General features: G+C 35.9%; 9 non-coding genes across 9 annotated transcripts; all 9 read left to right on the top strand.

Annotated features, from left to right (window-relative positions):
• Positions 1–487: 487 nt before the first annotated feature.
• LOC145677801 (U4 spliceosomal RNA) lies at positions 488–629 on the top strand. Its single transcript, XR_014130022.1, has one exon. It is a non-coding gene; the product is annotated as a U4 spliceosomal RNA (small nuclear RNA).
• Positions 630–1,900: 1,271 nt separating this feature from the next.
• LOC145677789 (U4 spliceosomal RNA) lies at positions 1,901–2,042 on the top strand. Its single transcript, XR_014130011.1, has one exon. It is a non-coding gene; the product is annotated as a U4 spliceosomal RNA (small nuclear RNA).
• A 2,095-nt stretch (positions 2,043–4,137) lies between these two features.
• LOC145677800 (U4 spliceosomal RNA) lies at positions 4,138–4,279 on the top strand. The gene has a single exon (XR_014130021.1). It is a non-coding gene; the product is annotated as a U4 spliceosomal RNA (small nuclear RNA).
• Positions 4,280–10,438: 6,159 nt separating this feature from the next.
• On the top strand, positions 10,439–10,580 carry LOC145677788 (U4 spliceosomal RNA). The gene has a single exon (XR_014130010.1). It is a non-coding gene; the product is annotated as a U4 spliceosomal RNA (small nuclear RNA).
• Positions 10,581–12,677: 2,097 nt separating this feature from the next.
• On the top strand, positions 12,678–12,819 carry LOC145677799 (U4 spliceosomal RNA). The gene has a single exon (XR_014130020.1). It is a non-coding gene; the product is annotated as a U4 spliceosomal RNA (small nuclear RNA).
• Positions 12,820–14,090: 1,271 nt separating this feature from the next.
• On the top strand, positions 14,091–14,232 carry LOC145677787 (U4 spliceosomal RNA). Its single transcript, XR_014130009.1, has one exon. It is a non-coding gene; the product is annotated as a U4 spliceosomal RNA (small nuclear RNA).
• Positions 14,233–16,327: 2,095 nt separating this feature from the next.
• LOC145677791 (U4 spliceosomal RNA) lies at positions 16,328–16,469 on the top strand. Its single transcript, XR_014130013.1, has one exon. It is a non-coding gene; the product is annotated as a U4 spliceosomal RNA (small nuclear RNA).
• Positions 16,470–17,740: 1,271 nt separating this feature from the next.
• On the top strand, positions 17,741–17,882 carry LOC145677804 (U4 spliceosomal RNA). The gene has a single exon (XR_014130025.1). It is a non-coding gene; the product is annotated as a U4 spliceosomal RNA (small nuclear RNA).
• Positions 17,883–19,975: 2,093 nt separating this feature from the next.
• Positions 19,976–20,117, top strand: LOC145677790 (U4 spliceosomal RNA). The gene has a single exon (XR_014130012.1). It is a non-coding gene; the product is annotated as a U4 spliceosomal RNA (small nuclear RNA).
• Positions 20,118–20,280: the final 163 nt, after the last annotated feature.

The raw sequence follows: 20,280 nt of genomic DNA, 5'->3' as shown, positions 1-20,280 counted from the left end.
GTAGTGTAGTTCTGTTTCCTAATCTTTATATTGAATTGTTATCGTACTCAATGTTGTTAAATGAAAAAAAAAATGGTGATTTCCCTTTAATAATAAAAATTTCAACATCTATTTCCGAATATTGTTTTTAAATTTCCTGTTAGCTAAGAAGAAAACATCTCACGTTAACTAAAAGAAAAAAAAACTCAACGTCACGGCACGACCTTTCATTGGCTGGAAATGAACGAGAAGAGGTATTTGTTTCTCAAAATGAAACGCTAGATGGCAGCGGTTAATACTTTGCCATCGATTGAATCAGTTTCGTGAGAGAAAAAATTAGTAGTTGTTTTTTTTTTATATATAATTTTTGATATAAGCTTCTAACATACGATTTGCATTCTATAGAACATAATACTTCCACATATATAGGAATAATGGAAATGTTGAGATACTCCAATATAGTGAGTGAGTGATCTGAAATTGGAGTGTTATCAGCGTGAGTGAGATTATCTTTGCGCAGTGGCAATATCGTAACCAATGAGGTTTAACCGAGGTGCGATTATTTCTATTTGAAAACTATTTGCCAATACCCCGCCTAGACGACGTGTAAAATCGTCGGCTAAGGCAATTTTTGATAACTTCTTCGGAAGTAGTAACTATAATGAAATGTAGCGTGGGTGTCCAATAGGAAAGGCGTTCTTGCAATCTATGAGCAGATCATGGAAATTCTTTCCGGTTCTTTAATGATTAATAAGATTATAATAGTATGAATTTTGCTTATATTCAAATTAGGTAATTAATATCTAATGTGAAATATGTCCCAAGTGCCACCAGGAATTTTGTCCGGAGTGCTTATTTGCACGAATACAAATATTGTCGTTGTACTTGTAAAGATGTCCCTCAACATTACAATGAAGAACTTAAAATACAAATGATTGCATACCTCCTAATACCTGCGTATATTCCATTCTAACTTCTAAATTTATACATGAGAGGAAGGCATCAGGGTTTCCCTTAGGGAGTTATCCTGACGCATGTGCAATCAGGTGTAAAAACCATAAGTGAACTAAATATTTCATTAATATTGTGCAACCGTTAGACGGGAGGTGTTAAACATCAGTCACTTTTGCGTAAGTTTCGTGTAAAAGCAAATTAAAAGTAGGTTTCTTTTGTTGTATGTATGTTCCACATAGGGCATTTATAGCAGCGATTTATATTATGTAACGAAGAATGCCTCTGTACAATAGGGAAACAAGATGGTTTGGAGTACAGCGAGATGATATGTGAATGATTTTCAGTTGGTTATTTTTCGACGTGGGGGCGCTTTTTAGTGTATTGACGATATTGTGAACAACAACGTAGTTGCTTCGTGATGCGATACTTGCTATCGAAAAACTTTTTGACGGTGTGGTTGTAGTAAGACTTCGTTAGATTACATTTAATGTCTCGGTGAAAGGTGGTAAATTTCCCTCTATTGTTGTTAATTGGTTAAAATTTATATTAAATCTTATTGTATTGAATGTAGTTGGATGCAATGCATGTTTATTGTGTTCCGTTTGATATTAAAGATAACAATATCAGTTGTGAAAATACTAATATTTTGTTGGTTGTAAGCTAAAATCAGGTCAAGGGGCGCCACTATTTTTATGTTTTGAAATCGATAAGAATTTTATTATTCGTAATCACACGCTAGATGGCAGCAGTTGAAACATTGCTATCGATTTGATGGGTTTCATGAATAAACAAAATTAGTGTAGTTTTGTTTCCTTTTATATATTTCTGCCTATAAGCTTTGAACACATGATTTAGATAATGTATAGCATAATGCTTCGGTATATGTAGGAGTAGAAGAAATGTAGGTGTACTACTAGGTAGTGAGTGAATGATTTTGAATTGGAGTGTTATCAGCGTGAGTTAGATTATCTTTGCGCAGTGGCAATATCGTAACCAATGAGGTTTAACCGAGGTGCGATTATTGCTATTTGAAAACTTTATACCAATACCCCGCCTAGACGACGTGTAAAATCGTTGGCTAAGGCAATTTTTGAAAACTTCTACGGAAGTAGAAACTACAGTGAAATAACAGCATATATATTTGAAAGGTGTTTCTTGCACTCTATGTGAAGAGTGTCATTTCGGAAATTCTTTCTGGAAGCAATTCTAATTATCCTAATAGAATAGTATTTGTCAGTTTCTTCCTTAGTCGTTGCCTTTTCTAATGCCGTAGACGTACAGTTACCACAATTTAAATTAAATAAAGAATTGCTTATTATGTTGAAATTCGTCCGTAGCTGTGACGAACTACCGCTATGTTGGTTTTCATTTTCTTGAGTTCGTTGATCGATAGGGATCACTATGGGAGTGATTATTATGAACGAACTATAGCAATTTGTTCCATGGGAACATCTTTCTCTTCGACTTTCCTTAAAGAAAACTGGAAAAGAAAGGGATTTCTGCATACATATTTAAATGGAATAATACATGTAGTAAATTATGTCTAACGTTGTTATTCAGTGTGTTTTGTTGATGAGTTTCGTACTTGATACTGACCATTTTGGATAGTATTATACTGCTAAAAGCACAATTTTTTAGTGATAGTATTAAACAAAAAATTAAAAAAAAAATGCAGAAGGCAAACTCGCAAAGGAAGGAGACGAAGTAATCAGAATTTTAGATTGATTTGTTTTTTAATGGAATGAATCAGAATATTGAATAGTTTCCCTTTTTTGAAAGATTGAAACTGAAAGATTAGAACGTAAGCGAATGTTCGCTGTGCATCTGAAAAATCGTTTTGAAGTAAGGATTAATATAACAAGATTAGGCATATTCTTTGTTCTATAAATGTCACAGACTAGTTAAAGAAACAAGTTGTTAATCGAGTTCTTCTGTTAGTATAAATTTCCCAGTAAAGTATATAATGTTGATATCGTAGAGCAACTGCTGCGCGGACGAAGAAAAGGGAAGTCTGAATAAACGACTCCTTTGATATGCTTCTGGAATGTAAAATAGATTCTATTAAATATAGTTCAGGATTGTCGGCAAATAAATTATCTTCTAAGTTACAGTTTCACAATATAGAGAAATATTTGATAATGTTGAAAGGATTGACGTTTGTTTTAATTTTCATTGGTTTCGTTTTTAGTATTTTAAGCCAACCGAAATTCCGGAAGAACAAATGTTTTTATAATTCGTTCCAGCAACACCGAAACTTAAATCGAAGGGTTGTGCACAGTCATTTAAGATCAGGGCACAGTTAATTTTTATTACTGTACACTATCAAAATTTATCCGTTTAACTTTTTATGTTTACTGTTTAAAATAACTGAATTACCGTTGTAATTCGGAAAGTTCACATTCGGCGATATCCGTTCTTCAACTCGAGTACCTCCGAAGTTAGCTGCAGCAAGCACAAGTACATAACAATTATTCTGAACTTATGTTTACTTTGAAGTACAAAACGAGAATGGTCTTTGAGAGATCTCTCATGATCGGAAGGAACTTTGAAAAGAATTTAGGAACTTGTTCGTTTATTATTATGAACTCTGCAGAATACTGTAAGATTATCCGTCGTTTGTAACTGGCACAAGAGAAAAAGAAAATGCTTAGTAGATAGAATTACTCTAATACTATTTCATCAGATTACATTTGATATCAGAGTTAAATAATAAGCAGTAGTGTAGTTCTGTTTCCTAATCTTTATATTGAATTGTTATCGTACTCAATGTTGTTAAATGAAAAAAAAAATGGTGATTTCCCTTTAATAATAAAAATTTCAACATCTATTTCCGAATATTGTTTTTAAATTTCCTGTTAGCTAAGAAGAAAACATCTCACGTTAACTAAAAAAAAAAAAACTTTCAACGTCACGGCACGACCTTTCATTGGCTGGAAATGAACGAGAAGAGGTATTTGTTTCTCAAAATGAAACGCTAGATGGCAGCGGTTAATACTTTGCCATCGATTGAATCAGTTTCGTGAGAGAAAAAATTAGTAGTTGTTCTTTTTTTATATATAATTTTTGATATAAGCTTCTAACATACGATTTGCATTCTATAGAACATAATACTTCCACATATATAGGAATAATGGAAATGTTGAGATACTCCAATATAGTGAGTGAGTGATCTGAAATTGGAGTGTTATCAGCGTGAGTGAGATTATCTTTGCGCAGTGGCAATATCGTAACCAATGAGGTTTAACCGAGGTGCGATTATTTCTATTTGAAAACTATTTGCCAATACCCCGCCTAGACGACGTGTAAAATCGTCGGCTAAGGCAATTTTTGATAACTTCTTCGGAAGTAGTAACTATAATGAAATGTAGCGTGGGTGTCCAATAGGAAAGGCGTTCTTGCAATCTATGAGCAGATCATGGAAATTCTTTCCGGTTCTTTAATGATTAATAAGATTATAATAGTATGAATTTTGCTTATATTCAAATTAGGTAATTAATATCTAATGTGAAATATGTCCCAAGTGCCACCAGGAATTTTGTCCGGAGTGCTTATTTGCACGAATACAAATATTGTCGTTGTACTTGTAAAAATGTCCCTCAACATTACAATGAAGAACTTAAAATACAAATGATTGCATACCTCCTAATACCTGCGTATATTCCATTCTAACTTCTAAATTTATACATGAGAGGAAGGCATCAGGGTTTCCCTTAGGGAGTTATCCTGACGCATGTGCAATCAGGTGTAAAAACCATAAGTGAACTAAATATTTCATTAATATTGTGCAACCGTTAGACGGGAGGTGTTAAACATCAGTCACTTTTGCGTAAGTTTCGTGTAAAAGCAAATTAAAAGTAGGTTTCTTTTGTTGTATGTATGTTCCACATAGGGCATTTATAGCAGCGATTTATATTATGTAACGAAGAATGCCTCTGTACAATAGGGAAACAAGATGGTTTGGAGTACAGCGAGATGATATGTGAATGATTTTCAGTTGGTTATTTTTCGACGTGGGGGCGCTTTTTAGTGTATTGACGATATTGTGAACAACAACGTAGTTGCTTCGTGATGCGATACTTGCTATCGAAAAACTTTTTGACGGTGTGGTTGTAGTAAGACTTCGTTAGATTACATTTAATGTCTCGGTGAAAGGTGGTAAATTTCCCTCTATTGTTGTTAATTGGTTAAAATTTATATTAAATCTTATTGTATTGAATGTAGTTGGATGCAATGCATGTTTATTGTGTTCCGTTTGATATTAAAGATAACAATATCAGTTGTGAAAATACTAATATTTTGTTGGTTGTAAGCTAAAATCAGGTCAAGGGGCGCCACTATTTTTATGTTTTGAAATCGATAAGAATTTTATTATTCGTAATCACACGCTAGATGGCAGCAGTTGAAACATTGCTATCGATTTGATGGGTTTCATGAATAAACAAAATTAGTGTAGTTTTGTTTCCTTTTATATATTTCTGCCTATAAGCTTTGAACACATGATTTAGATAATGTATAGCATAATGCTTCGGTATATGTAGGAGTAGAAGAAATGTAGGTGTACTACTAGGTAGTGAGTGAATGATTTTGAATTGGAGTGTTATCAGCGTGAGTTAGATAGCGTGAGCTAGGGATACTCACTCAGAATTCAGAATCGATTATCGATTCAAACGTCTGAGGTCGATTGCTAACGCTCTACGAGCATTGTTTAGCATTTTTTTTTGTTCATTTAGGGAGGATTGTACTGTTACAGACAATCGACATCCCCTTGCAGTCCGTATTGCTGTCTCAAGTGGGAATCCGTGGCCATCATCATATTCGTTTTTCCATCTCTTTTGTGGAGGGCCAGTGCTTGCACTGACCGACATCTCCGCGAGGACGTATTGTTGCCTCAAGTGAGAGCCACAGTGGGCTTCCTCTCGATCGAGGACGCTTTAGAACCTCATTTCATTGTCACTTTCATCCTCTTCGCCGCAATCTTTTGCGCCCATCTTAATGGCGTCAGGTGGCCATCCGGGACTACCACAGCAACCTCCTGGGCCGTCTCTGAATCCCACGTTAGTGGGCCAGGGGACTGACCGAAGGCATACATCTGCTTCTCAAAGCAAAAATACTGGTAGATCCCGATCACGCACACCGGATAAACATAACACTTCCTCAACTCAGCCACCGTCTAAGCGTCATCACACCGTGAGTGAATCAGAACAGTCTGTCTCGTCCATGAACCTTGACGACGGTAATGAATTTCCATCTCTGCAAGATTCCTCCAAACCTCGTCTCCATTCGTTCTTACTAACTAATTTTGATGCCAAATTAGAAAACACCAAGCTGGCTTTCCAACAGCTCATCAAATACCTACCCCGCGCTTCAGTCGCTCAAATTGTTCGTACACGAAACGGGATAATCTTCAAATCGTATGAGTCAACATTCTTAACCACTGTACGTAACAAATGCAGCTTTGAAATTTTTGGCAAGAATGCTCACATGAAGCGACTCGACTCCAAGGAATTTAAACAGACGCCACCACCACGAAAACCACCGGCTCTGTCAGTTGTTATTAGGGGGGTTGATCTCTCCCTCACAGACGACGAGATTCAGGAAGAACTCACTCTCGAGGGTCATTCCATACTTAAGTGTATTCGCATTAAAAGCGATCATGGAGCCACGTACATGGTACGAGTTTTAACTAATTCACAAACCACCATTGATGACCTGTTAACTTATGGCGCTCTTATCTATAAAAAGAAGCATAGAGTCGAGCCGTCCAAATCACCGCCACCTTTACCACTGAGATGTGAACGCTGTCAGGCGTACAATTCTCATCCGACTTCGAAATGCACACAACCTAGCAAATGTGGATACTGTAGTGGTGCCCACGACACCAAGGCTTGCACTAACTTAGCTAAGCCCCCTCAATGTTCTACATGTCCGGAGCAGCACCCGACTTATAGTTATCGCTGCAAAGCACGGCCTACAGCTGAGCCTCTAAATCCGGAGCTAACTGTGCCGTTAAGACCCGTTTTACCACCAACTCAGCAAGCTCTACCACTCCCAACTGCCGATGAAGCTATTACTATCCAACAACTACTTTCATTTTTCACTATCGCTATGCAAAATATCCATCCTTTTCTTCGCCAACACATTCTTGGCGTGGTCAACCACTCTGCTCGCCTCATCTTTAAGTGTTCCTTTCAAGCCACATACTCTGGCCCACACGTTTATTTTCATGTTACCCCGCTTGAAGAACATGCATCACCCGAAACCTCCAACCCTTCTGCTGCATCGTAATTATGGATATTTCTTTATTATTTGTTAATATCCGGTCTCTAGCTTCTCACTATACCCTTTTTGAGCAGCTTCTCTTAGAAGAAACCATCCAAGCCTTTCTCATTAACGAAACTCATCTTACCCCATCCATGTCGTTCAAAGTACCTCGATATACATTTCTTCGTTGCGACTCTGCGATAGCAGCACGCCGAGCAAACGGGGGTGTGGCCATCGGCTTCTATCCTTCAATCAGTCATCGCCAGTATCATCCATCCTTGCCTAATCTGCCGGAGTATCTCATTATTACTCTGTACTTTCGCTCTCTTTACCTTACCATAGCCACCATCTATGTACGTGCTGGACATCCAATCCCCTATTCATTCTTTCAATATATATCCAATACCTTTAAATACTATATCATCATGGCCGACATCAACATTCATAGCCGTCCGGATAATCAAAAACAACGTTTCTTTGATTATATCACTACTCATACCACAGGCAATATTTTTCATATCCCCAAGCCCACTCGACCTATCACTGAAACCACACCAGACGTAGTAATTTCCTCTATCAACCTTTCACAACGGTGCACTCTTGAGGTACTAGATTCCATTGGTAGTGATCATCTTCCCATCAAGCTCCACGTAGATCAACCACAGGCTACTACTCCTCGAGAATTACCAGAACCTCGTCGTATTCCACGCTTCGACCAAGCAAACTGGGAAGATTATCGTTCCACCATTACCGCCGACTTACCCCATATTGAGCCGCCTACAACAGAAGAGGATCTATATAATCGTATCTCCGACATCACCAGCTCTATCCGTCATGCTTCTGACCTCCACATACCAACCACTGCACTAACCAGGTATCAACCTCGCTTACCACCAAGCTACTTACCTCTAATCCACCGTTCCCGTGAATTCTTCCGTGAGTTTCAACGCACTGGGAACTTAGAAGCTCTTCGACATCATCGCAAGCTCCAGCGCACAGTCCGAAATTATGTCAAGGCATATAAACTCCGTAACTGGGTAAAGACTTGCAACACCTTAGCAGAAACTTCCCACCCAACTAAGTACTGGAAGCGTTTTAATATGCTAACGGGCAAGCTTACCCGGACGCCTTATCCATTGCTAATTAACGACTGTCCGCTACATACTGACGAAGAAAAAGCCAACGCTTTTGCCGACCACCTACAAACTACATTCACACCCTTTTCACCAGACTTTCCCCGGAGGCATCCTACTGACATCTTAAACTTATCAGCACCATATCTACAACCAAGTGAAACGCATATCCTCCCCGGTAATAATCCTCTTACCGCTCCTATCTCTACTGCTGACATCTCATCAGTTGTAACTCGCAAAAAGAATACAGCTCCTGGTCTGGATCGGATAACGTACTGCCACATCAAAGAAGCACCTTACTGTCTTCTCCTCCTTCTTTCTTATATATATACGTTCATTCTCCGTACCGGCTACTTTCCCCCAGACTGGAAAACCTCATCTACCCTCATGTTTCTAAAGCCTAACAAACCTCCAGCTTCTGTTGCATCCTACCGACCGATTCAACTAACCTCCGTATTTAGTAAAATTCTAGAACGCATCATTGTCATCAGACTTCATCTTCATCTCACTACCCATAATCTGTTACCTGTGCATCAGGCTGGTTTCCGTCCTAATTTTAGCATCAACGACCAATTACTCAGACTCATAAATCTCATTACGAATCATTATAATACTGCACGTCCGTCTTGCCTCATTCTTTTCGATCTCGAAAAAGCTTTTGATAAAGTTTGGCACTTAGCTCTCATGTTTAAACTTCACCGCTTCCGGCTTCCACTCTCTTATCTCCGCTTCATCTTTCATTTTCTTTCTAACCGCCTCTCTTACGTAACCATCAATAGCTCTCTATCTCATCCCATTTTTATTCACTCTGGTGTACCTCAAGGCTCCGCTCTTTCACCCCTTCTATACCTTTTGTTTGTAGCTGACATGCCGGCACTTCCTCACAATGTGCACACTTTTCAATATGCCGATGACACTGCTTTTCTCTGCACAGCCCGGACCATTCAACAGATTAATTCTTCTCTCAGCATAGCGATTGACTCCTTCCTTCGATGGTGCAATACGTGGCGACTTCACATCAACTCCACTAAGACGCAGGCAATTGTCTTTATTCCACCTCGCAAGCGCTCTCGAATACAAAAAAATCCGAACCTTCTTAACATCATAGTCGATGGCACACGAATTAAAACCGCCAAACAGGTTACTTACCTAGGTCTCACTATAGATCATCACCTAACTTGGCGGCCATATTTGAAAGAAATCATTCGCAAGGCCTACAATCGACTAAATCTACTTAAACGTCTTATTGGCACCACCTGGGGATTACAGCCTACTACAGTCCTGAATACCTACAAGGTATTTTTACGTCCCATCTTGACGTACGGCCACCCTGCCTGGGTTAGTGCTTTGCCTTTTTTCTATGCCAAATTGAAAGTACTCGAACGCCATGCTTTCCGTTTAGCTTATCGAATCAAGCTCCCGAGTCCAACGCAGGAGTTCTATGACCGCATAACTTTTCCTACCATACTTCATCACATAGAAAAGTTAAGGCTCAAATTCATTACCACCCGATTTCAGCAAAGACATCCTTTACTTCTGGACACCATGGACATCGACCGCCACTACGATCTGGGATATAATTTAGTCACTTGCCCTCTATCTTTGCTCTTTTCCCTTTATCTGAAAACAATTCCACCTGACCACCCCGATCATTTTGTCGCTTCTGCCTACGTTTCCGACCATCTTCCCCATCACGTCTCGCCCACATATGTTGCACTGTGAACTCATCATACTAACAGGGCTTCACTCGTCTTCATCACTGTCCAGAGTAGCCCCTGGACAAGAAGATAATCAGCATTCGTGTTTTTAACAACTTGTTTGTGTTTGTCCTGTCAAGTGCACCTCCTCATCATCTTTCCCAACCCTAATGATTATGATCACAAGATCATAATGACCAAGTGGATACCATACTTGTATAATATAATGAAGTAAAGATGAAATATAATAAAGTGATATATATAAAATGATGCTCCAGTCTTCCTACATATCCCTTAGACCAGCTCAAATATCCTCTCTGCCCCAGTAATTTTACCTATCCACCCGGATAGAGGGCGTAACCCTCGCAAGGGAGGTAGCCTTCGGCTAGCACTAAAAAAAAAAAGAGTTAGATTATCTTTGCGCAGTGGCAATATCGTAACCAATGAGGTTTAACCGAGGTGCGATTATTGCTATTTGAAAACTTTATACCAATACCCCGCCTAGACGACGTGTAAAATCGTTGGCTAAGGCAATTTTTGAAAACTTCTACGGAAGTAGAAACTACAGTGAAATAACAGCATATATATTTGAAAGGTGTTTCTTGCACTCTATGAGAAGAGTGTCATTTCGGAAATTCTTTCTGGAAGCAATTCTAATTATCCTAATAGAATAGTATTTGTCAGTTTCTTCCTTAGTCGTTGCCTTTTCTAATGCCGTAGACGTACAGTTACCACAATTTAAATTAAATAAAGAATTGCTTATTATGTTGAAATTCGTCCGTAGCTGTGACGAACTACCGCTATGTTGGTTTTCATTTTCTTGAGTTCGTTGATCGATAGGGATCACTATGGGAGTGATTATTATGAACGAACTATAGCAATTTGTTCCATGGGAACATCTTTCTCTTCGACTTTCCTTAAAGAAAACTGGAAAAGAAAGGGATTTCTGCATACATATTTAAATGGAATAATACATGTAGTAAATTATGTCTAACGTTGTTATTCAGTGTGTTTTGTTGATGAGTTTCGTACTTGATACTGACCATTTTGGATAGTATTATACTGCTAAAAGCACAATTTTTTAGTGATAGTATTGAACAAAAAATTAAAAAAAAAATGCAGAAGGCAAACTCGCAAAGGAAGGAGACGAAGTAATCAGAATTTTAGATTGATTTGTTTTTTAATGGAATGAATCAGAATATTGAATAGTTTCCCTTTTTTGAAAGATTGAAACTGAAAGATTAGAACGTAAGCGAATGTTCGCTGTGCATCTGAAAAATCGTTTTGAAGTAAGGATTAATATAACAAGATTAGGCATATTCTTTGTTCTATAAATGTCACAGACTAGTTAAAGAAACAAGTTGTTAATCGAGTTCTTCTGTTAGTATAAATTTCCCAGTAAAGTATATAATGTTGATATCGTAGAGCAACTGCTGCGCGGACGAAGAAAAGGGAAGTCTGAATAAACGACTCCTTTGATATGCTTCTGGAATGTAAAATAGATTCTATTAAATATAGTTCAGGATTGTCGGCAAATAAATTATCTTCTAAGTTACAGTTTCACAATATAGAGAAATATTTGATAATGTTGAAAGGATTGACGTTTGTTTTAATTTTCATTGGTTTCGTTTTTAGTATTTTAAGCCAACCGAAATTCCGGAAGAACAAATGTTTTTATAATTCGTTCCAGCAACACCGAAACTTAAATCGAAGGGTTGTGCACAGTCATTTAAGATCAGGGCACACTTAATTTTTATTACTGTACACTATCAAAATTTATCCGTTTAACTTTTTATGTTTACTGTTTAAAATAACTGAATTACCGTTGTAATTCGGAAAGTTCACATTCGGCGATATCCGTTCTTCAACTCGAGTACCTCCGAAGTTAGCTGCAGCAAGCACAAGTACATAACAATTATTCTGAACTTATGTTTACTTTGAAGTACAAAACGAGAATGGTCTTTGAGAGATCTCTCATGATCGGAAGGAACTTTGAAAAGAATTTAGGAACTTGTTCGTTTATTATTATGAACTCTGCAGAATACTGTAAGATTATCCGTCGTTTGTAACTGGCACAAGAGAAAAAGAAAATGCTTAGTAGATAGAATTACTCTAATACTATTTCATCAGATTACATTTGATATCAGAGTTAAATAATAAGCAGTAGTGTAGTTCTGTTTCCTAATCTTTATATTGAATTGTTATCGTACTCAATGTTGTTAAATGAAAAAAAAAATGGTGATTTCCCTTTAATAATAAAAATTTCAACATCTATTTCCGAATATTGTTTTTAAATTTCCTGTTAGCTAAGAAGAAAACATCTCACGTTAACTAAAAAAAAAAAAAAACTTTCAACGTCACGGCACGACCTTTCATTGGCTGGAAATGAACGAGAAGAGGTATTTGTTTCTCAAAATGAAACGCTAGATGGCAGCGGTTAATACTTTGCCATCGATTGAATCAGTTTCGTGAGAGAAAAAATTAGTAGTTGTTCTTTTTTTATATATAATTTTTGATATAAGCTTCTAACATACGATTTGCATTCTATAGAACATAATACTTCCACATATATAGGAATAATGGAAATGTTGAGATACTCCAATATAGTGAGTGAGTGATCTGAAATTGGAGTGTTATCAGCGTGAGTGAGATTATCTTTGCGCAGTGGCAATATCGTAACCAATGAGGTTTAACCGAGGTGCGATTATTTCTATTTGAAAACTATTTGCCAATACCCCGCCTAGACGACGTGTAAAATCGTCGGCTAAGGCAATTTTTGATAACTTCTTCGGAAGTAGTAACTATAATGAAATGTAGCGTGGGTGTCCAATAGGAAAGGCGTTCTTGCAATCTATGAGCAGATCATGGAAATTCTTTCCGGTTCTTTAATGATTAATAAGATTATAATAGTATGAATTTTGCTTATATTCAAATTAGGTAATTAATATCTAATGTGAAATATGTCCCAAGTGCCACCAGGAATTTTGTCCGGAGTGCTTATTTGCACGAATACAAATATTGTCGTTGTACTTGTAAAGATGTCCCTCAACATTACAATGAAGAACTTAAAATACAAATGATTGCATACCTCCTAATACCTGCGTATATTCCATTCTAACTTCTAAATTTATACATGAGAGGAAGGCATCAGGGTTTCCCGTAGAGAGTTATCCTGACGCATTTGCAATCAGGTGTAAAAACCATAAGTGAACTAAATATTTCATTAATATTGTGCAACCGTTAGACGGGAGGTGTTAAACATCAGTCACTTTTGCGTAAGTTTCGTGTAAAAGCAAATTAAAAGTAGGTTTCTTTTGTTGTATGTATGTTCCACATAGGGCATTTATAGCAGCGATTTATATTATGTAACGAAGAATGCCTCTGTACAATAGGGAAACAAGATGGTTTGGAGTACAGCGAGATGATATGTGAATGATTTTCAGTTGGTTATTTTTCGACGTGGGGGCGCTTTTTAGTGTATTGACGATATTGTGAACAACAACGTAGTTGCTTCGTGATGCGATACTTGCTATCGAAAAACTTTTTGACGGTGTGGTTGTAGTAAGACTTCGTTAGATTACATTTAATGTCTCGGTGAAAGGTGGTAAATTTCCCTCTATTGTTGTTAATTGGTTAAAATTTATATTAAATCTTATTGTATTGAATGTAGTTGGATGCAATGCATGTTTATTGTGTTCCGTTTGATATTAAAGATAACAATATCAGTTGTGAAAATACTAATATTTTGTTGGTTGTAAGCTAAAATCAGGTCAAGGGGCGCCACTATTTTTATGTTTTGAAATCGATAAGAATTTTATTATTCGTAATCACACGCTAGATGGCAGCAGTTGAAACATTGCTATCGATTTGATGGGTTTCATGAATAAACAAAATTAGTGTAGTTTTGTTTCCTTTTATATATTTCTGCCTATAAGCTTTGAACACATGATTTAGATAATGTATAGCATAATGCTTCGGTATATGTAGGAGTAGAAGAAATGTAGGTGTACTACTAGGTAGTGAGTGAATGATTTTGAATTGGAGTGTTATCAGCGTGAGTTAGATTATCTTTGCGCAGTGGCAATATCGTAACCAATGAGGTTTAACCGAGGTGCGATTATTGCTATTTGAAAACTTTATACCAATACCCCGCCTAGACGACGTGTAAAATCGTTGGCTAAGGCAATTTTTGAAAACTTCTACGGAAGTAGAAACTACAGTGAAATAACAGCATATATATTTGAAAGGTGTTTCTTGCACTCTATGAGAAGAGTGTCATTTCGGAAATTCTTTCTGGAAGCAATTCTAATTATCCTAATAGAATAGTATTTGTCAGTTTCTTCCTTAGTCGTTGCCTTTTCTAATGCCGTAGACGTACAGTTACCACAATTTAAATTAAATAAAGAATTGCTTATTATGTTGAAATTCGTCCGTAGCTGTGACGAACTACCGCTATGTTGGTTTTCATTTTCTTGAGTTCGTTGATCGATAGGGATCACTATGGGAGTGATTATTATGAACGAACTATAGCAATTTGTTCCATGGGAACATCTTTCTCTTCGACTTTCCTTAAAGAAAACTGGAAAAGAAAGGGATTTCTGCATACATATTTAAATGGAATAATACATGTAGTAGATTATGTCTAACGTTGTTATTCAGTGTGTTTTGTTGATGAGTTTCGTACTTGATACTGACCATTTTGGATAGTATTATACTGCTAAAAGCACATTTTTTTAGTGATAGTATTAAACAAAAAATCAAAAAAAAATGCAGAAGGCAAACTCGCAAAGGAAGGAGACGAAGTAATCAGAATTTTAGATTGATTTATTTTTTAAGGGAATGAATCAGAATATTGAATAGTTTCCCTTTTTTGAAAGATTGAAACTGAAAGATTAGAACGTAAGCGAATGTTCGCTGTGCATCTGAAAAATCGTTTCGAAGTAAGGATTAATATAACAAGATTAGGCATATTCTTTGTTCTATAAATGTCACAGACTAGTTAAAGAAACAAGTTGTTAATCGAGTTCTTCTGTTAGTATAAATTTCCCAGTAAAGTATATAATGTTGATATCGTAGAGCAACTGCTGCGCGGACGAAGAAAAGGGAAGTCTGAATAAACGACTCCTTTGATATGCTTCTGGAATGTAAAATAGATTCTATTAAATATAGTTCAGGATTGTCGGCAAATAAATTATCTTCTAAGTTACAGTTTCACAATATAGAGAAATATTTGATAATGTTGAAAGGATTGACGTTTGTTTTAATTTTCATTGGTTTCGTTTTTAGTATTTTAAGCCAACCGAAATTCCGGAAGAACAAATGTTTTTATAATTCGTTCCAGCAACACCGAAACTTAAATCGAAGGGTTGTGCACAGTCATTTAAGATCAGGGCACACTTAATTTTTATTACTGTACACTATCAAAATTTATCCGTTTAACTTTTTATGTTTACTGTTTAAAATAACTGAATTACCGTTGTAATTCGGAAAGTTCACATTCGGCGATATCCGTTCTTCAACTCGAGTACCTCCGAAGTTAGCTGCAGCAAGCACAAGTACATAACAATTATTCTGAACTTATGTTTACTTTGAAGTACAAAACGAGAATGGTCTTTGAGAGATCTCTCATGATCGGAAGGAACTTTGAAAAGAACTTAGGAACTTGTTCGTTTATTATTATGAACTCTGCAGAATACTGTAAGATTATCCGTCGTTTGTAACTGGCACAAGAGAAAAAGAAAATGCTTAGTAGATAGAATTACTCTAATACTATTTCATCAGATTACATTTGATATCAGAGTTAAATAATAAGCAGTAGTGTAGTTCTGTTTCCTAATCTTTATATTGAATTGTTATCGTACTCAATGTTGTTAAATGAAAAAAAAAAAATGGTGATTTCCCTTTAATAATAAAAATTTCAACATCTATTTCCGAATATTGTTTTTAAATTTCCTGTTAGCTAAGAAGAAAACATCTCACGTTAACTAAAAAAAAAAAACTTTCAACGTCACGGCACGACCTTTCATTGGCTGGAAATGAACGAGAAGAGGTATTTGTTTCTCAAAATGAAACGCTAGATGGCAGCGGTTAATACTTTGCCATCGATTGAATCAGTTTCGTGAGAGAAAAAATTAGTAGTTGTTCTTTTTTTATATATAATTTTTGATATAAGCTTCTAACATACGATTTGCATTCTATAGAACATAATACTTCCACATATATAGGAATAATGGAAATGTTGAGATACTCCAATATAGTGAGTGAGTGATCTGAAATTGGAGTGTTATCAGCGTGAGTGAGATTATCTTTGCGCAGTGGCAATATCGTAACCAATGAGGTTTAACCGAGGTGCGATTATTGCTATTTGAAAACTATTTGCCAATACCCCGCCTAGACGACGTGTAAAATCGTCGGCTAAGGCAATTTTTGATAACTTCTTCGGAAGTAGTAACTATAATGAAATGTAGCGTGGGTGTCCAATAGGAAAGGCGTTCTTGCAATCTATGAGCAGATCATGGAAATTCTTTCCGGTTCTTTAATGATTAATAAGATTATAATAGTATGAATTTTGCTTATATTCAAATTAGGTAATTAATATCTAATGTGAAATATGTCCCAAGTGCTACCAGGAATTTTGTCCGGAGTGCTTATTTGCACGAATACAAATATTGTCGTTGTACTTGTAAAGATGTCCCTCAGCATTACAATGAAGAACTTAAAATACAAATGATTGCATACCTCCTAATACCTGCGTATATTCCATTCTAACTTCTAAATTTATACATGAGAGGAAGGCATCAGGGTTTCCCTTAGGGAGTTATCCTGACGCATTTGCAATCAGGTGTAAAAACCATAAGTGAACTAAATATTTCATTAATATTGTGCAACCGTTAGACGGGAGGTGTTAAACATCAGTCACTTTTGCGTAAGTTTCGTGTAAAAGCAAATTAAAAGTAGGTTTCTTTTGTTGTATGTATGTTCCACATAGGGCATTTATAGCAGCGATTTATATTATGTAACGAAGAATGCCTCTGTACAATAGGGAAACAAGATGGTTTGGAGTACAGCGAGATGATATGTGAATGATTTTCAGTTGGTTATTTTTCGACGTGGGGGCGCTTTGTAGTGTATTGACGATATTGTGAACAACAACGTAGTTGCTTCGTGATGCGATACTTGCTATCGAAAAACTTTTTGACGGTGTGGTTGTAGTAAGACTTCGTTAGATTACATTTAATGTCTCGGTGAAAGGTGGTAAATTTCCCTCTATTGTTGTTAATTGGTTAAAATTTATATTAAATCTTATTGTATTGAATGTAGTTGGATGCAATGCATGTTTATTGTGTTCCGTTTGATATTAAAGATAACAATATCAGTTGTGAAAATACTAATATTTTGTTGGTTGTAAGCTAAAATCAGGTCAAGGGGCGCCACTATTTTTATGTTTTGAAATCGATAAGAATTTTATTATTCGTAATCACACGCTAGATGGCAGCAGTTGAAACATTGCTATCGATTTGATGGGTTTCATGAATAAACAAAATTAGTGTAGTTTTGTTTCCTTTTATATATTTCTGCCTATAAGCTTTGAACACATGATTTAGATAATGTATAGCATAATGCTTCGGTATATGTAGGAGTAGAAGAAATGTAGGTGTACTACTAGGTAGTGAGTGAATGATTTTGAATTGGAGTGTTATCAGCGTGAGTTAGATTATCTTTGCGCAGTGGCAATATCGTAACCAATGAGGTTTAACCGAGGTGCGATTATTGCTATTTGAAAACTTTATACCAATACCCCGCCTAGACGACGTGTAAAATCGTTGGCTAAGGCAATTTTTGAAAACTTCTACGGAAGTAGAAACTACAGTGAAATAACAGCATATATATTTGAAAGGTGTTTCTTGCACTCTATGTGAAGAGTGTCATTTCGGAAATTCTTTCTGGAAGCAATTCTAATTATCCTAATAGAATAGTATTTGTCAGTTTCTTCCTTAGTCGTTGCCTTTTCTAATGCCGTAGACGTACAGTTACCACAATTTAAATTAAATAAAGAATTGCTTATTATGTTGAAATTCGTCCGTAGCTGTGACGAACTACCGCTATGTTGGTTTTCATTTTCTTGAGTTCGTTGATCGATAGGAATCACTATGGGAGTGATTATTATGAACGAACTATAGCAATTTGTTCCATGGGAACATCTTTCTCTTCGACTTTCCTTAAAGAAAACTGGAAAAGAAAGGGATTTCTGCATACATATTTAAATGGAATAATACATGTAGTAGATTATGTCTAACGTTGTTATTCAGTGTGTTTTGTTGATGAGTTTCGTACTTGATACTGACCATTTTGGATAGTATTATACTGCTAAAAGCACATTTTTTTAGTGATAGTATTAAACAAAAAATAAAAAAAAAAATGCAGAAGGCAAACTCGCAAAGGAAGGAGACGAAGTAATCAGAATTTTAGATTGATTTGTTTTTTAATGGAATGAATCAGAATATTGAATAGTTTCCCTTTTTTGAAAGATTGAAACTGAAAGATTAGAACGTAAGCGAATGTTCGCTGTGCATCTGAAAAATCGTTTTGAAGTAAGGATTAATATAACAAGATTAGGCATATTCTTTGTTCTATAAATGTCACAGACTAGTTAAAGAAACAAGTTGTTAATCGAGTTCTTCTGTTAGTATAAATTTCCCAGTAAAGTATATAATGTTGATATCGTGGACCAACTGCTGCGCGGACGAAGAAAAGGGAAGTCTGAATAAACGACTCCTTTGATATGCTTCTGGAATGTAAAATAGATTCTATTAAATATAGTTCAGGATTGTCGGCAAATAAATTATCTTCTAAGTTACAGTTTCACAATATAGAGAAATATTTGATAATGTTGAAAGGATTGACGTTTGTTTTAATTTTCATTGGTTTCGTTTTTAGTATTTTAAGCCAACCAAAATTCCGGAAGAACAAATGTTTTTATAATTCGTTCCAGCAACACCGAAACTTAAATCGAAGGGTTGTGCACAGTCATTTAAGATCAGGGCACACTTAATTTTTATTACTGTACACTATCAAAATTTATCCGTTTAACTTTTTATGTTTACTGTTTAAAATAACTGAATTACCGTTGTAATTCGGAAAGTTCACATTCGGCGATATCCGTTCTTCAACTCGAGTACCTCCGAAGTTAGCTGCAGCAAGCACAAGTACATAACAATTATTCTGAACTTATGTTTACTTTGAAGTACAAAACGAGAATGGTCTTTGAGAGCTCTCTCATGATCGGAAGGAACTTTGAAAAGAATTTAGGAACTTGTTCGTTTATTATTATGAACTCTGCAGAATACTGTAAGATTATCCGTCGTTTGTAACTGGCACAAGAGAAAAAGAAAATGCTTAGTAGATAGAATTACTCTAATACTATTTCATCAGATTACATTTGATATCAGAGTTAAATAATAAGCAGTAGTGTAGTTCTGTTTCCTAATCTTTATATTGAATTGTTATCGTACTCAATGTTGTTAAATGAAAAAAAAAAATGGTGATTTCCCTTTAATAATAAAAATTTCAACATCTATTTCCGAATATTGTTTTTAAATTTCCTGTTAGCTAAGAAGAAAACATCTCACGTTAACTAAAAAAAAAAACTTTCAACGTCACGGCACGACCTTTCATTGGCTGGAAATGAACGAGAAGAGGTATTTGTTTCTCAAAATGAAACGCTAGATGGCAGCGGTTAATACTTTGCCATCGATTGAATCAGTTTCGTGAGAGAAAAAATTAGTAGTTGTTCTTTTTTATATATAATTTTTGATATAAGCTTCTAACATACGATTTGCATTCTATAGAACATAATACTTCCACATATATAGGAATAATGGAAATGTTGAGATACTCCAATATAGTGAGTGAGTGATCTGAAATTGGAGTGTTATCAGCGTGAGTGAGATTATCTTTGCGCAGTGGCAATATCGTAACCAATGAGGTTTAACCGAGGTGCGATTATTGCTATTTGAAAACTATTTGCCAATACCCCGCCTAGACGACGTGTAAAATCGTCGGCTAAGGCAATTTTTGATAACTTCTTCGGAAGTAGTAACTATAATGAAATGTAGCGTGGGTGTCCAATAGGAAAGGCGTTCTTGCAATCTATGAGCAGATCATGGAAATTCTTTCCGGTTCTTTAATGATTAATAAGATTATAATAGTATGAATTTTGCTTTTATTCAAATTACGTAATTAATATCTAATGTGAA

This window comes from Thermobia domestica, unplaced genomic scaffold (genome assembly GCF_964235325.1).
Source record: "Thermobia domestica unplaced genomic scaffold, izTheDome1.hap1.1 HAP1_SCAFFOLD_1390, whole genome shotgun sequence".
Lineage (NCBI taxonomy): Eukaryota > Metazoa > Arthropoda > Insecta > Zygentoma > Lepismatidae > Thermobia > Thermobia domestica.
This window is presented reverse-complemented; position numbering and strand designations above follow the sequence as displayed.